This window comes from Mustela erminea, chromosome 3, assembly GCF_009829155.1.
Source record: "Mustela erminea isolate mMusErm1 chromosome 3, mMusErm1.Pri, whole genome shotgun sequence".
Lineage (NCBI taxonomy): Eukaryota > Metazoa > Chordata > Mammalia > Carnivora > Mustelidae > Mustela > Mustela erminea.
In genome coordinates, this window is record NC_045616.1 from 17,605,084 (window position 1) to 17,622,707 (window position 17,624).

At 46.9% G+C, this 17,624-nt stretch overlaps 1 pseudogene; it reads left to right on the plus strand.

The window, feature by feature from the left end:
- Positions 1 to 6,633: 6,633 nt before the first annotated feature.
- Positions 6,634 to 8,467, plus strand: LOC116585954 (annotated as a pseudogene).
- Positions 8,468 to 17,624: the final 9,157 nt, after the last annotated feature.

A 17,624-nucleotide genomic window follows, 5' to 3' on the forward strand; every position in this document is an offset into this window, starting at 1 on the left:
AGGGGAGGTAGGCTCCCTGCTGAGCAGAGAGCCTGATGTGGGGCTCGATCCCAGAACCCTAGGATCATGACCGGAGATGAAGGCAGAGGTTTTAACCCACTGAGCCACCCAGGCACCCCAAATCTTTTTTTTTTTTTTAAAGTAACTGTGCCATAATCACTTTTTTGTTTGCCTCTACCCACTTTCCAAACGTCACCGAAATGCATTAAAAATCAAGCTATTTTGGGGCACCTGGGTGGCTCACTGGGTTAAGCCTCTGCCTTCGGCTCAGGTCATGATCCCAGGACCCTGGGATCCCTCTGTCAAATAAATAAAATCTTAAAAAAAAAAAATCAAGATATTTTGGTTCGAAAATTATCAGCCACCTCTCATTTCCAGATTCAGAATGCCCACCCCATTCAAACCCAAGATGTATCCAAGAGTCTCTACTAGTATGCCAAAGGTAGCAAAAGCAGTCGATTACTTCCACGCATCGGTGAAATGAATAAGCAGAGACAGATGCAGGACGAGTAATGGTTACCTTAAACGAACAACTTAGCAATTCCCTTTCTGTGCCCAAGCCCCACATTTCATTAACTGAGGTCTTGTCTACTTTTCGTGCTAGCCAGAAAGTGGGGAGAAAGACAGGTGGATCAGGTGGACGGGTGGACAGAAGGTACGATTGTGAATTTCAGGCGCTTGTGGAGGAAGAGAACCAGCCTGAGTACGTGAATGAATGAGGCAGGGGCCAGTTCTCTCCAGGGAGGCCTCGCTGGGGAAAATCAGCTCAGGGCTTCAGCTCAAGGGAAGACCAGACCCAGGAAGGGCTTTGGGCTGAGTGTCGCTCAACAGTCTGAAAGTACAGACAGATTCATCGCACCCATGGTGCTGGCCTACCATGCCACCTTCTGAGTAGTGAGCAACCCGGAGAATTCATTCCATGACGTCACAAATACTGACTGCATCCTACACGTGCCAAGCTTCAGGAGGTGCTGGGAACCAAGACCTCATCCTTCCCTCAGGACACGTGAAATTCAGTAAGAAAACAACAGAGTTATAGAAGGAGTTATAGGAAAGCACGATAATCCTGATGGGGGAAACCGAAGTGATCTCGTCTGGAGTAGGGGGTGGTTGGGGCATTGTTAAAGAGAAACCAAGCTGGACCCTAGGTCAAGGTGGTCAAGGCAGACATTACTCAGTAATGACTGAAGAAAGAGATTTCAAGATGGACTGAGCTCGATTCCAAATACAGCAGTGACAACTGTGGATCAAGAGCCAGTAAGAAGAACCAGGGGGTCAGTGGATAAAAAAAATCACAAAGAGGAGACATCCAGGGTTGCAGATTCTTGCTGCAGCGGCCAAACAGGAATTTTGCTGGAGGCAGGCCAGGGAGTTAGGTGTCCAGGGTGGGGGATGAGGAGGGTGATCGGATACCCAGGGAGGGGAGGGCTCACTAAAGAGACTGAGCAAAATTCTTGCTAAAATCGCTCCTCGGTAGGCCAAGGAAGGGCTCAAGGTCAGAGCCTAGTCAACAAGAGGGCTCCCAGGAGGCTTTGGTCAGGAGAGAGACTTGGTCAGAGTGCTTCCTGCAGAAAAGGCCTATTTGGGCTGCAGAATGAAAGCCGACAGACGTTGCACGGCGGCAGATTTCCGAGCAGAGAGAAGGGTGAGTGAGAACGCCCCAGATGGGAGGGAAACACCACATTTTTCGCAAAGAAGACAAAGCTGGTCATATTGGCAGACAAAGTCTGGGGCAAAGAGGATGGGAAGGGGGGCTAGAGACAATAAGCGAAAGGGAGATTTTGCAGGCTTTGCACACTGTATCAGAAGATTGGATATGTCCTGAGGTCCAGTGGGGAAAGTTTCCCTGGGGAACTAAGAGAGTCTGATTTCTCCAGCCTCCAGGCTGCAAGACGGAGTGGTGGGGTAAGGCTGGAGATAGGGAGTACAGCCGGGTGTGGGCCATAGTAACTGGGGGTGAGATCATACAAGTGATGAGAGCGACACTCTAGGGCTGGACAGAAATGGAAAGACAAAGGTACTTTACAATTGGGAATAGCAGCACTTTGAGAGGCACCTGGGGTCAGTCAGGGAAGCGTCTGCCTTCGCCTCAGGTCATCCATCCCAATCCTGGGATGGAGTTCTTTTTTTTTTTTTTTTAAGGAATAATAGCATTTGATTTAGTGGCAGGATTTAATGAGAGAGAGAAAGGCAGGAGTCAAGAACAGCTCCCAGGAAGCTGTGGTGACCAGAGAGATGTTAAAGTTGGCAATATTGACCCAACAGAAGGCCTCCAGTTCCAATCTCTTTATCTTCACTTTCAGAGCTCAGCTGAATCCGTCTGGGACACTCTTCTGTACATTTCACTTAAACATTCTGAACATATTATGTGTTCTGCTTTTCTTTTTAAATGATTTATTTATTTATTTATTTATTTGGGTGCAAGCGGGGGTTAGGGGCAGAGACTCAAGCAACCAGCCAGGTGCAGGGCTCGATCTCACGACCCTGAGACCATGACCTGAGGTGAAATGGAGAGTTGGACGCCCCACCCCCTGAGCCAGCCAGGCCAGGTGCTCCTTCTTTATTTTGCTTTTTAATGTCCCTTACGATGGATTCCCTGTAGGTTTTCATGCCACGTAAATTCTTGGCTCTCCTTCAGGATTAGCAGGCTCATTTCAATCAGATTATAAAAATTATGAAGCCTGCCATGTTTTATTTTTCCTTCATAGCTAGAAAGCTTCGAGGTAAAATTAACACGTGAGGTTGCAGAAATCACCTAAGCTCACGTGGCTGGTGTTCCATTCTTTTAATCAAATGTCTACATTGCAGCTCTGTAAGCACCTATGTTTTAAACGCTTTGCAGATCTTAACTCCTTGAATGCCTCTAACTTCTTAATTACTTATGGGTTTGTACTACTATTATCCTCCTTTTCAGGATAAAAAACTGAGTTCCTTTTTCAGGTGTTTTTATGGATTATTTCCTCTTTCATTGCTGTCCTTGTTTTACAAGTCCGCCCCCTCCGGTTCAGTGTGGCAGCTGGCCGGGCCGAGCTACGGGATGGCACAGCAAGACCGCTTCCGACCCTCAGCTTCACCTGTCTCTCATTCCCACGGCCACCATAGCCACCAGCACCTGTAACTTCTCCCAGGTACCCCCTCCCTGAGCCCAGCCTCACACCCATGCACATGCCTCTCATCTCCCACCTTGGCTTCCCTGGGAACCCCAAGATGTGGGACAGTAGGGGACCTTGCTTCAGAGCCCAGAACCGCACGACCCCTAGTTGCAGAGGAATTAACATGACACCCCATGGTCTAAATATTGCACCATGGGAGATGGAGACGGGTAGATAAATTCACTCTCTTTTCTTTTTACTCCAGACTGTCCAGAGATGCCGCTTTTCAGAGGTGGTGCTATGAAATAAAGTCGTCGGCGGGTACTTCATGGCAAACAGCCCAGCTGTGTCTGCTCAGGTGCCCTTCCTCCTTCTCTGTCTCATTCTTTTTCTCTTGCTTCAGAGCAAGGTTGCAGCAGCAACCTGCTATTGTCAGGTTCGGCTTTCTAAGGACTGCAGACTATGATAATTACAATTACCAACCAAGAGCACACTGGATGGAAGCTGATCTGGTTCTTTTCATTAACTTCAGAGTCAGGACTATTTACCCTGGCCCAATCGGAATCCAATTCTGGAACGTTCTCCCTAGCGGGACTCTTGGGGTCAACCCCATGATCTTGACAGCTGAGGACACCAAGACCCAAAGAGGGAAGGGGATTGCTTGAAATCGCATATGCCCTGTCCGTGGTGTGTGAATATAGCACACAGACTTAGTGCCTCCAGCGTCGGATTTCCGTAACCCATTATTTCATCCTGTGCTTGCAAATTGGGTCATCAGCACTGCTGTCCCCGTTTGATGCATAAGTCACAGAGGCTCAGAAAAAGTGCAGTGAGATGTTCAAGGTCACCATGCTAGCAAATGGAAGAGTCAGGTTGATGCTGGGACTCCCAGCTAGGTCTTTCCCTAGCTGCCTTCTGGTAGTCTTGGGAGCCGGGCAGAAAACTAAACCTGGCTTTTGGAGGAACGCAGGCTTTCAGTTCAAGCCCCAGTCCAGCCACTGAAGAGCTCTGTAACCTTGAGTTACTTAATTTCTCCAAGAGGATTTTTTAATCCCCAAACTGGGGGTCCTGTCATCTACTGCTAGTGGGGCTATGAAGAGGAAGTGAGATATTTTAATCTCTAAAAACAGTATCTGTACACAGTAAGTGTTTAATAAATACTAGCTAGCATCGGTTTCTGGAATCCAAGATGCCTTCCTAAAACAATACTAGCTTCTCTTCTTGAGGTGTTTCCTAAGTGACAGGCATGGCGCTAAAGGTTTTCCATAGAAGGAATCTCTCTGACCGTCGTAACCTCACTGATGGAGGGAAGATGAGGGGAACATGAGCTACCCCCTCTTCATTTCTTGTTGCCTCTGCCAATAGTTCAAAACTTCCCGTCACTTATGTACCCTTGTTGGACTTTGCCGTATCTGTGTACCAGTTTCCACTGTTTTTTAAAGCAAACTCAACCCACAATGTGAGGCTCCAACTCAAGCAAGAACACTACCAGGTATTGGGTCTGAGTGCTAGTTATATTTTTCCTTATACATATTAAAACACACACATCCACCATTAAAACGGAAAACGCTGTTATCTAAAATATCCCGGGGCGGGGAAGATAGGACAAGATTGGAAAATACTCCAGGAAGAAATAAGATAGGGTAGCATTGGGAAAGCATCAATCATTCTGATTCTAATTCTAACATCAATCTAATTTTCCGTGTCTTTGATGTTTTCATAATAAAATAGTTTTTTTAAAAAAACGAAGTAAAACACAGTTGTCAGACCCAGAGGTGGGGAGGAGAATGTTCTTTCGTGGAGACCTAAAACCACGTCACACTCCCCAGTGGGAAACACTAGCCCATGATACCTACTAGAAGGTCAGAGTCATGGGGACAGACGCTCAGGCTTCATTCTTTCACATGGGCTACACCCCCTGTGCTTTGAACAACCAGTCCTAGAGATAAACCCGCATGAAAGTCTGCTGAATCGTTGAGTGAAGGATTATCAAGCCTCTTACCTTCCTTGTGGTCTCCTCGGATGCCCTGACATGCTAACTCTCTCCAGAAAGGGGGCAACCAATTAACTTGGAGATTTGTCCCCCAACATGACTAGCGCTGCAAAAAGAAGCCTTGTGGGAGGAGCCCAGCTGTTTTCCCATTCAAGGCCACACCATTTGGCACCTGTGGCCACGGAAAACATCCAGGAAGTCTCAGTAACTGTCCACAATCACACTCAGCGGGCACAAGACATTGTCTGCTAAATGCGGCCAAATGGATTCCGTGATGGGACTAGGCTATTGGGCTTTATGTATTTGGTCAGAAAGTCTCCTAAACAGATGCTGTGAAGTTGTACAACCAGTGTGTCCCAAGTGGCTTTAAGTGCCATCAGCCTGGGAAAAGAGGAGGGACCGAGGTGGTCTTGGGAACCAGAAATGACCCTGTGCTTTAGTAGGAACCCGACGTCTACCTGCAGCCCAGCATCCTCTGTGCCTGTTCTGAGCTGCTGGGAAACACATCCTCGCCCACTCACACCTGCAGCTGAGCAAAACGCCACCTTCTCTCCGAAGCTACTCTCTGGGATATTCTGGGATCGCATCCGGGTACCAAATTAGGTGTCTCAATTAACGGTTGAATATACTCCAAGTCTAAATCTATCCGGGAAGATAGAAAGACCTCGGTGGGATCGCTTTTTGTGTATATAATTAAAAGACAGTAAGAGTATGCTGCTTTATCACGCAAAGCAATTACAACATCATTTCTCTTTTCCTTTGCTGGAGGATATGGGCCAAATTTCTATTAAATATCTGTACACCTTTTGAATCTTCTTATATATTCAATGTAACTTTTTCGAATATGGTAACAGTAGGAGATTATATGACTGACTTAAAGACCCAAAATAACAGAAACAATTAAAAAAAAAAAGTCTGAGCGTTTAGAACGGCAGTTCTATCAGCTCCCACAAAACACAAATACAGAAATTGGGTTTCTACGCCCCTAAATCTTTCCCTCTTGCTTATCGGAGGGGAACAGCCCATCACCTCATTTCTGTGGATCTTCCTGAGAAATGAAGTGGATGCGGGGGTAGTGGGTCAGCACTCTCTCTTGAGCTAATGCTCCCTACAATCCAGGGTCCCACACTGTACTGAGCCAACTGGACCACCCAAGACCAAGCTGAGGACAGATCTGTCCCACGGCTTGTGTAATAAATGAAACCTAAAGCATCCTTCCAAGGAAGTGATCAGCAGACAATTATCAGTTTAAAAATTCTACATGGAGGGTGACTGGGTGGTTCAGTCGGTTGAGCGTCTGCCTTCTGCTCAGGTCATGATCTCAGGGTCCTGGGATCGAGCCCTGCATTGGCAGATGGGGGAGGGGGGAGCAAATCCCTGCTCAGCGGGGAGTCTGCTTCTCTTTCTCCTTCTGCCCCTCCCCACTACTCACGTTCTCTCTCACACACACAAACTTACTCTCTCAAATAAATAAATCCAATCTTTAAAAAAAAAAAATCCTACACAGAAATAAAGTAGAAATGGCCCACAGTCAAATGAAAAGGTGCTCACTCTCACTTCTGTCGAGGCAAGAAGAGTAAAAATGGTCCTCTCTCACCTGTCTGCTGGTCTGCTGAAGTAGCCTAATCCCAGCACCTTCTCACTTCATTGACGCAGACGGAGCCATCTGTTAAATGCAGAAATCAAACTGTCTTTCTGCTGCTTGCAACCTGGTTTCCCAGCTCACTCCACAGATATATTTATATAAATTGTAACATACCTTAGCCTCAACCCAATGCACATGATACCATGCTGCAACTCTGCATTTACTTTCATGTTAGCACACAAGATCTGTCTTTGTAGCTGCTATGAAGGGCCAGTCGGGCTAAGGTTCATTTCTTTCTTCTCTCATTAGTGAGCACTTAGGTAATGAGCAATTTTGCACTGTTGCAATATAGCTGAATCGAACATCCTGTGTGTGCCTTCTTGTTTTACTTGGAGAGTTTGTCTTAAGGAAGATACTGAGAAGTAATTTTATAAAACCTTCAAAGCCACCGCCAGGGCTGCCCTTCCAAACCAGCCGTGATGGTGAGGACACCCCTCTACGCTTGGAGTGCGAGAGTCCTGCTTACTCACACCTCGGCCAGGGCTTGCTTCTCCACGTCCTGGACTGTCTACGCCTGTGACTCCCATCATTCCTTCAGCTGGTGAAAGAAACGCTCGTGTGCTCTTGAATTGTTTCTCTAGACCCCGTCTCTCTCCATGCTCCCCATTTTCTGCATGTGAAGGGTGGAACTCTGAATCGACAGCTCCGGTGTCTGGGTTGCACTGCTGCTTACCATCTTTCCCACTGCGAGCTGCGAGCAGGTGGCTGCTCCGTCTTGCAAGTCACAAAGCTGTCTGGCGGTGTCCGACACCTGCTTGCACCTGCTCGCAGCGAGGTGGGAGGGGGCGGGGAGGCGGGGTCCCGACCGCCCACGCCGCAGGGAGCGCGGAGGCCCAACAGTCCGCAGACCCCAGCCGAGCCCAGCAGCCATGGGGGCGCGGGGGCGGCTCCTACATGCGGTGCTCATGGGCGCCCCGGGCTCCGACAAGCGCACCCTGGCGTCGCGTATTGTCAAACACTTCCCGCTGCATAAGTTCTCCAGCGAGGACCTGCTCCGGGACAACCAGCTGAGGGACACAGAGTTTGGCGTGCTGGCCAAGATCTTCACGGACCAGGGGAGGCTCATCCCGGAGGACATTATGACCCGGCTGACCCTTCAGGAGTTGAAAAGCTCCCCCCGGGGGGAGCTGACTGCTGTGCGGGTTCCCCCAGGGTTTATCACATACACCTGGCTATGAACATGGACGTGCCCGTCGAGGTCATCTGGCGACGCCTCTCGGCTTGCTGGATCCATCCGAGCAGTGGGCGCGTCTACAACCTCGAATTTCACCCGCCCCAACTGGTTGGCGTGGATGATCTGACTGGCGAGCCCCTGGTTCAGCGTGAGGTTGACAGACCCCAGACACTCACCAAGAGGCTGAAGGCTTACGAAGACCAAACCAAACGCGTCCTGGACTATTACCGGGGAAAGGGGGTCCTGGAAACCATCTCCAGATCGGAAACCAACAAGATCTGGGCCTGCGTGTGTGCCTTCCTGCAGACAAAAGTTGCAGAAATGGACCCCAAGCTTCGGTGGCTCCGTGGTGGCCGATGCTTGTAAAGAACCGAGAAGAGCAGATTCGCTTCCTCCTTTCTTCCAGAAGTTCCTTGTTCTAAGGCTCCACCGCGTGTGAATTCCTTGAGACTCATAGTAGTTTCCTTTCTATGAGTTTTATTTTGGATACTTAATAATGCCAGATGAGTCTCACGCTGAGATTTGTCTTTGGAAGCTGCCTAGTGTGTTTTATCCAGCTAAAGCAAAATTAAAAGAGCAAGGGGTAGTAATCTGACTTCTCCTCAGGAGGGAAAAGCAATTGGTTTCATATTTTTCTGGAAAAGTAGAGGGGGAAAAAATGACACTAATTTGAAGACAATATCTCATCAGAGGCTTTTGTGCAGCCAGATGCCAAAAAAGACATTTCTGGCACATGGGGAATGGTTTTGTGAGAGGCTGTACCTCTAAAATTCCAGATAAAAATAACTGGATTTTCAGATTCCAGGCAGGAGGAGAATTCATGGCTGCCTTTAAACTAAGAAACCTATCAGGTGGCTGGCTAAGTTACATTTATTTTGTTGCTAAACATACCTTCAGTTTACTGGGATCTTCAAGTTGCTATAAAAATGTATCAAGTAACATTTAGGAAAATGTTACTTTGGTGGGACTTGTTTTCTTCTGAGGGATATAACTGATGTTAGAAATTGACATGATGATACAAGCTCTTGGATTAGCCCCAAAGTTGAATGGACATTCTTTAATGGAAAATGTAATTGCCATCTTAACATTTTCTGAGGTTAGGAAAGGTTCAGGGGTTAAGAAGTGTGTGCTTTAGGATCTACTTGATAGTTCTTTTTGATCATTATGCCTTGAAGGGTAACAAGTCTTTCTTTCTTTCTTTTTTTTTTTTTAACAAGAAGAAAAACTGGTGACACTACATAAAACACACATGCTTTGTCATTAGGAGATAGAAATAGATCCGGCATACCTGGTGGGAAATTTCCTTGATAAATACAGCATTCATAATTAATAAACAGGTGTAGCAACAAAAAAGCTTTCTATGAGAGGTAAAAAGGACCAGGAAAGTGAGTTTGCTGAAGGCAGAGTTCCTTATTTCTGATCGAAGGTGATACCGGGGAGCATTCACTGACATCCTCTCTTAAGGGGAGAAGTCCTGGCAGTGTGTGTAATCTGACCAGCCATTTTTAAATCCTTATTTTAGGTTCCTTCATGGGGTTGGGAGGACACATGCATACCTACTGTGGCCTAAAGGAGTTGGGGAGGTAGAGGAGAAACACATTATTATCTTCAATGACATATTTATCCTTATTTCAGTTGGTGCTACATCAAAGGAAACAAGTTTTTGTACATGCTGGTACTTAACTGCCTTTGAAAATGAGGCCCATTTCATTTGGGGCACTTAAAATACAAAAACCAGCGAAGATCTCTTAGATATATGGGAGAAAAAACTTACTTTTCTTTCTTTCGATTGTATTTATCATTTGTCGTCAATTTTCCAAAATGGACCCAGTCTTTTTAAAAGGGTTACAGAAAACATTTCATCCTTCAAAATACTCTCTGTAACGACCTGCTTGGATACTATGTACTTTCTAGAAAAGTGAATTACTCAACTTATGAGCGATCATGAGTCTCTAGGTTATAAGACACAAGTTAGTCTTCATTACAATAAAATTACACTTCAGAAAAAAAAAAATAGCTTCATCTGCTTATTCGGGTTACTTTAAGGATAAAATCTTTAATCTCTATGACCACTAGTTGGTTTGTTTGTGACTGCTGTATCCTCACACAGCAGAGAAATTTACTTATGCTTATTTTTCTAACTGATGCCTAGTTTACGTATAAATTTCAGATACACGACACAGTGATCTGACCATTCCGGACAAGACACAGTGCTTGCCACAATAAGTGTAAGGCACTATGTCCTATTGACTATATTCACTATGCTGTACTATTCATTTCTGTACCTTACTCATTTTATAACCGGAAGTTTGTATCTCTGCATCCCCTTTCCCCATTTTGCCCATCTCTCCCCTCCTTCCTCCTCCCCTCCCCTCTGGCAATCATCATTTATTTCCCTGTATTTATGAGTCTGTCCCTGTTTAAGTTTGTTTGTTCGTTTATTGTGTTTTTGAGATGTCACATGTAAGTGAAGTCATATGGTACCTGTCTATGTGAAATCATAAGGGAGTTGTCTTTGTCAGGCTTATTCTTAATTCCTCTTCTGCTTGCTGTGTGCTTTATCTTGCTTAGGTGTTAATTTGCCTATTTTGTTCAGTTGTCTTTTGCACTGTTGGGTCTTCCTCCAGTGTGTGGTGATCCTGACCCTGGGATCTTCTAGATGGGCTGAGACTCTCCATCAGTCTATATTCCCTGCCAGTGGACATCATCTGCTTGGGGAGATTGCTGGTCTGAATTGGATGACTCTCAGGGAAGCCACTGAATGAGATTTCTCTGGGGTGTTCAGATCTACCCCATTCCCCTGGCAATGGACAGCCTCAAGACACATGGCCATACCCACCTAATTTGGGCTCCCTTGCCATGACTCTATTCTGTCACTGCTATTCAGGTCAAGAGCAGACAGAAGGGCACCAGTGAAGGATGAATCATTGGCCCCTCCTGCAGCAATGGCCCAAGGGCCTACATGTTGATTGTCCTTGAAACCCTTCTGTTTCTGGTGCCTGCCACCTTTGGGGATGGAGCAGACTTGGTGCCCCTCGCACCTTTCTGACGATAGCCTTCTGTGTGCATTTTAGATTGGGTTTTCTGTCCTTGCATCAGCCAGCTCTACATGCCACATTTCAGGATCTATCCCGATTTCTGGTTCATGGGAAGAGAAGAATCTGTAGGACTCAGTAGGCTCCTTACTCCTTACCACCAATTTTGAATACACTTTCTAGTCTCTCTATATTTTGCAGATTTTGTCAGCTTGCTGAAGGGAGCGTGGTACCACTGTGCCCTATTCAAAGTCCTCTTCCATGTGTCCTCAGTGTGCCTTCCTTCTTCCTCAAACCTCCGCCCCAGCCGTCCTCTGTTCAAACTCACCATTTATTCTGAATACCCGGAGTTTCCCTGCCCCTTGCTGGAGAAGCCAGGATTTTCTGTAGGTAATCAGAATGTACGTTTAATGAAGTGGACAGATGTCCGGCCACACGGATACCAAATGTGGTGACGGTCAAAGTGTAAAGCTTTGAGGATTGATCAAACGCCCAACCATTCATGATTCTATGGGTAAGGGCAGGACCCACTGAGTGGGAGAAACGAAGTTAGGGTTAGATGTTGACTGGAAAGACTCAGAAGAGAATGGGCAATTGCTTATTCGGTAGGACATGGGATTTGAGGGTGCAATAGATTAGAAGGAAATCTCTAGAACTAAGAAAGAAATGAGAACAAGAGAATGGATGGCATTGCAACAGGAGTAAAGCAACAGACCCATGCTTATTGGTCATGAGTTCAAGTTCTCCTTTCTTGATGTTTTTATTTCTTATGAAAAAATCACTCCTACTGGGACATTGATAAGACCATTAACTGTGATAAGTGAAGAGAGGTCCAGGTAATTACTTTGAAGCAAATGAAGTCTTTTTTTTTTTCCTTAAAGATTTTATTTATTTATTTGACAGAGAAAGAGATCACAAGTAGGTAGAGAGGCAGGCAGAAAGAGAGGGAGAAGCAGGCTCCCTGCTGAGGGGCTTGATCCCAGGTCCCTGAGATCATGACCTGAGCCAAAGGCAGAGGCGTAACCCACTGAACCACCCAGATGCCTAGCATCTGAAGTCTTAATGGGGTTTTCATCTAGCCACAATAGGACTTGCTTCCTAGAGTCATTACCATTTGGAATGGTCATTTCATGAGATCCTCAAAGGTGGGAACATTGCATGCAATATGTCTTCAATGGTGATCATTTCAGAAATCTCTGGAGCACCCATGAAAATCTTTAGCAAGTTTAATAGTCCCAGCGCCTTCTTTTTCTTAGTCTCTAGGAGAGTGCTCCTAAAAGTTAACACATTTAAGCAGTAGTTTGTTAGCTCTCTTGTCACTTAAAATGCCCTTGTGAAATGCAGTAGCCAGGAACTGTCAGGAGAGAAAATCTTACCAGGAAGCTGTAGGGATTACAGGGCCTCAAAGAGATGTCAAGAGCTGGTCAGTGCTGTGTCTGCATTTGAGGCCCCAGGGGAAGGGAAATGTCAAGTCCTCAAAAATAAAACAAAACAAAACTGAAACTGAAACAAACAACTCTAACAACAAGAAAAGCAGCAACACATAAGAGCAATGCCAAGTCCCTTTTGGGGACACTGTCCTTCTATGTGGGTGGCTTTAAGCTCCTGGTCCCCATTAGATATGTTGTTTGCTTTTTGTGTGTGTGTGTGCCCTAAACCATGATCTGCAGGTTCAGGAAAGTAAAAAAGCCCTCCTGTTACAACACAGGCAGCATCCTCTTCCACCTTGGCCGCAACAACTTCTCGCTAGGCATGCCTCCAAAGGCAAGGGAAACAAAAGCGAAAATGAACTAGTGGGACTTCATCAAGATCAAAAGCTTCTGCACAGTGAAGGAAACAGTCAACAACACTAAAAGGTGACCTATGGAATGGGAGAAGGCATTTGCAAATGACATATCAGATAAAGGGCTAGTATTCAAGATCTATAAAGAACTTATCAAACTCCACACCCCAGAAACAATCCAGTCAAGAAATGGGCGGGAGACATGAACAGACATTTCTGCAAAGAAGACATACAAATGGCCAACAGACCCATGAAAAAATGCTCCACATCCCTTGGCATCAGGGAAATACAAATCAAAACTACAGTGAGCTAACACCTTACACAGTCCGAATGGCTAAAATGAGTAAGACAGGAAACAACAGATGTTGGCGAGGATACGAAGAAAGGGGAACCCTCCTACACTGTTGGTGGGAATGCAAGCTGGTGCAGCCACTCTGGAAAACAGCATGGAGGTTCCTCAAAAGTTGAAAATAGATCTACCCTACGACCCTGCAAACGCAGTACTAGGTATTTACCCCAAAGATACCAACAAATGTAGTGATCCGAAGGGGCACCTGCACCCCAACGTTTATAGCAGCAATATCCACAATAGCCAAACTATGGAAAGAACCCAGATGTCCATCGACAGATGAATGGATAAAGATGTGGTTCATATATACAATCTGAAAGAATGAATACATACCGTTTACATTGACCTTGATGGAACTGGAGGGTATTTTGCTGAGTGAAATAAGTCCATCAGTGAAAGACAATTACATGGTTTCACTCACATGTGGAGTATAAGAAATGGCACAGAGGATCACAGGGGAAGGGAGGGGAAATTGAATGGGAAGTCATCAGAGAGGGAGAAAAACCACAAGAGACTCTTAACTACGGAAAACAAACTGGGGATTACTGGAGCGGCGGTGGGTGGGGGGATGCGGTAACCGGGTGATGGGCATTAAAGAGGGGACCTGATGTGATGAGCGTGCAACTGACGAATTACTGAACTCTACATCTGAAACAAAGGATGTACTAGATACGGGTTAACTGAATTTAAATAAATAGATTTTTAAAAAGCCCTTCTAACGCCCCCATGCCCTTCCTCTTCTGATAATAATTGCCAAAGGGGGAAACGTTCTTCTTGGCCCAGTTAACAATAATGCTTAGAGTCATCTCAGAAGACTTTAACACAATGACTGATAGGCAATCACAGGATAAAAACGGAGAATTTAAGAGGGCGGAGGGAGTGACGGTTGCCTGGGGCATGGCTGGTGGTGAGGTGGGATGTGGTGAAAGCCAAGAGGGAGGTCAAGAAACTGTTCTAGAAAGGGAGGTTGATGGATAACCTGTGCCTAGGGCAAGGCTGGGCGGTGATGGGATTTTTCCATTGGTTCAGCAAAACCTTCCTCCTCACCCCACTATAGAGCGATCATGAAAATTTCCTCCGACCCAACAGGTACTCGCCAGTGACTAAGCTTCTTCGGCACCGGTGTTTTGCAATTCTTCTAAGCAACTACCTCCTTCCTCTGGCTTTTCTTCTAGGAAAGAATGTCTATTTCTGTGCTCGGATGCATTACAGCCAGGGATTGGGGAGGAGGGGCGGAGGGGGGGGCAGTTAGCTCACACCTCCTCCAAAATGTCTCAAGGGCATTTGCCAATAGTCATGTGATTACTCTTTCCGTGATCTACAGCTGAGCCACCCGCTAAGCCTTACCAGCCCCAGGTTGCTTTAGAACTGAGCTCTTGGTGCCACAATCAGCAGGAGCTACTGGGTAAACGTTCCCGGGAACATCTCCAGGATACGTTTGCGGGCGTGCACGCACATGTGTGCGTGTGTCGGAGAGTGTTGGGGGGGGGGTACCTCATTTCCAAACTTACATGTGAACATGTAAACAGCCCAAACATGCCTTAGTCTTGAGCTGCATGAAGGAGCACGAGCCTTCCTCGCTAACCCCAGGTTCTGTACAGTTTATTGGGGAAGCCCAGCCCCAAGGACATGCCTGCTTCATGTCCAGACATCTGGTAAAATGCACCTGCTCCCACCTCCCTGAAGAGGCAGCAGGAAGGTGCATGTGTGGCTCCTGGGGGCAGCGAGAAGCCCGACAGAGCAGCGGGCGGGTGCGCTCCGTGCGATCCTGGCGCAGGTCCCGTGCAGCCTCGCTGAGGCTCTGGGGAAGGGGCCACCTCTCCCTGGGAATCAACTCCATGCCTTGATCTGGGGTTTGGACTACCCTGCCCACACCCTCCACCTATTTTAGACAGCACATGACTCTGACTCACGCGAAAGAGCAAAGAACTGCCTGATGGCTTGAAAACATGCCGCACACCCACTACCTTGGGCGAGAGGCCAAAAGAAAATTCAGGTCTCCGAGTGCCCCTGTCGGAGACCCTTTCCCCTTCTGGTGTTTATGAAGAGACCCAATGAGTGAGGTCATCAAAATACAGCAGGAGAGAAGCAAACATTTAAAAATAGCCCCCAAAGGGACAAGTGGAGTACCTGTGCCAACATGTGGGGGCCAAAAAAAAAAGAAAAGAAAGAAAAAAAAAGTCATGTCATTTCTAGCTTGATGTCTTCTATGATATAGTTAGCTATGCCCAGATGCCGTGGGTGGGAAGAAGCCTAAAAGCATCCGTATCAACAGGGTCCTGAGGCCACCAAGAAGGGGCAAGGAGAACCTTGCTGCAGGGGCCAGTGGCTTCAGGTGACGGGCCCACGCTCAAGGGCTCTTCCCTCAGGCGCCTTTCCTTGGCCAAGTTAATCCTCAGAAGTCGTCTTAGCCGAGAGCTCTTTCGGCAGCGAGGTCTGAAACCCACTCAAATTTGCTCCAGTAAATTTTGTGTTGTGTGGGGGAAGCAGGGAGGAGGGAGAAATCTCACTCTCTGTAGGGTTAGGGATTGGGGAATCATTAATGAACCAGACCTCCATAGGGGCAGGAAGTGGTTCATCAGAAGCCCCCACAGCCAGAACCAGGATCTTTCTCTTAGTGCAGGCTCCCTGACTCCCCTCTTGTGGGTTTGTGGGCGTTCACACATGCCACAGTGGGTCTAAAACAGAAAATCGCTTGAGTCACTCGGACTCCGGGTCTGGGGAGTGAAGGCAGTGGTGGGGACTCTGGGCCACTTATATAAAATTCTTCATTCATCCTGTGCCCCGTTAAGCCTGCTAGAAGCTCCGTTATTCTAAGTAGAACCCCACAGACTGCTCCAGGATCTGGAGGGTGGCCAGTGGTGCTCCTAAAGGGACCCTCCTGGGAACATGTGTGATCTTTGGGGACTGCAGGTCCCCAAAGTCTTTAAAGTCCCAAATGCACCCCAAGTGACTTATTCTTAGAAAGTCACAATTTCCCCCCTCTCCCTGTGTGCTCCAGAAGCCCACCCATTGTAAAATGTGAAAGCGTAGGGTTTTTTAAGGGTTGGCAATCATTTCGAATTTCAAACCCTGTGGGCCAAGCAAAACATGTTGTGCCTCAGATATGTCCTGTGGGCGGCTGGCTTCCAGCCACCGGTGCCCCGGTGACTGTCCTTCTGTTCCACGTATCTACTTCCTTCTGTTCCTCAAATGTACTGGCAAATTCTGTCTCTGTCTCTGAGTTCCTAATCCCTAAAGAGTAATTTCAGTGCTGCTGCCTTGCTAAGTGGCCATCGCTGGTCCAATGGTTGGCTTGGGTGGCCCTTTCTAGAAGTTTTGGGTGTTCGTTGTTGACACTGCCAGATTTGGGTTCCTCTCTGGGTCGCGTTCTCAGACTGAGAAGTGAGCAGAGGACCTGTCTTCCCTGATCGTTCTAATCCTTCCTATAAGTAAAAGGAGGTGGCAGTTGGCAGTGATGAGATGCCCTGTGAAAATTTCCCAGCATGCTTTGGTGGGGGGGTTGACATCTGAGAGGAACTGTGGTGGCATCTTCTCTGCCAATTGCTTCTCAGTCAGGGTTTCAGAGCAGATTTGAATATGGGCCATCACCCCAGTTTCTTGTACGGTCAAAATGGACTCTTCTATTTTTTTTTTTTCTTCACATTTACAAATGACACTCCTCCTTTACTCACTCTTGCTTGGAAATAGGTCGATGCCTGATGGCCACTCCTGTAGGACCAGTTCCAGAATATTCTCTCACCAGTAAAGAAGAGAACTGACGGCTATCAGGTTCTGAGGGGAGCTGCTTGTCTTCACCCACTTCTCGTTTTCAGAAATGAAGCAGAGGGCTGGTGATGCTGCATTTCTCTCTCGGCTTCCTTGGTCTGATCACATCATTTGCATTCGGGTCCAGCCTTTTCCAAGTCTCCGTAGATTCTGCTCAATCTATGTATTCTGTAAGACGACGCTGCTCAGTCTTACAAAGATTTCTTTTGAAACATCCCATTTATTTGGTTTGTTTGTTTTTTTTAAGATTTTATTTATCTGACGGAGATCACAAGTAGGCAGAGAGGCAGGTAGAGAGAGTGGGGGAAGCAGGCTCCCTGCTCAGCGGGGGCTCAATCTCAGGACGTTGGGATCATGACCTGAGCCGAAGGCAGAGGCTTAAAGCACTGAACCACCCAGGCGCCCCACAAACATCCCATTTCTGGAAGGCGGCACCAATGTCCTTTGCTGCTCTTCCTACCCTCCTACCGCAGAGCAGAGGACAGCCCACTTGACCAGGACCCGCACGCCTGAATGTCTGGCTCACCATTAGTAAAAGTCTCTAAAAACACAGGCAAATATGGAACGAAGAATAAGTTAGGCTGGCTCCTTTAGGTTTGGGACAGAAAAACCCCAGGAATCCCCCAGGAACACTATGGGATTATTTTACCTTTCCAAGGGGAATCCTAGACCAGGAATCCCTCCATGCTTGGAGAATACTCCTAAGAGTATATATATGTTTTCAAGTCCCAATTTATTTTCAACCCCAAACTCAGGATAACCACAAAACACAAACAAAACCCCAA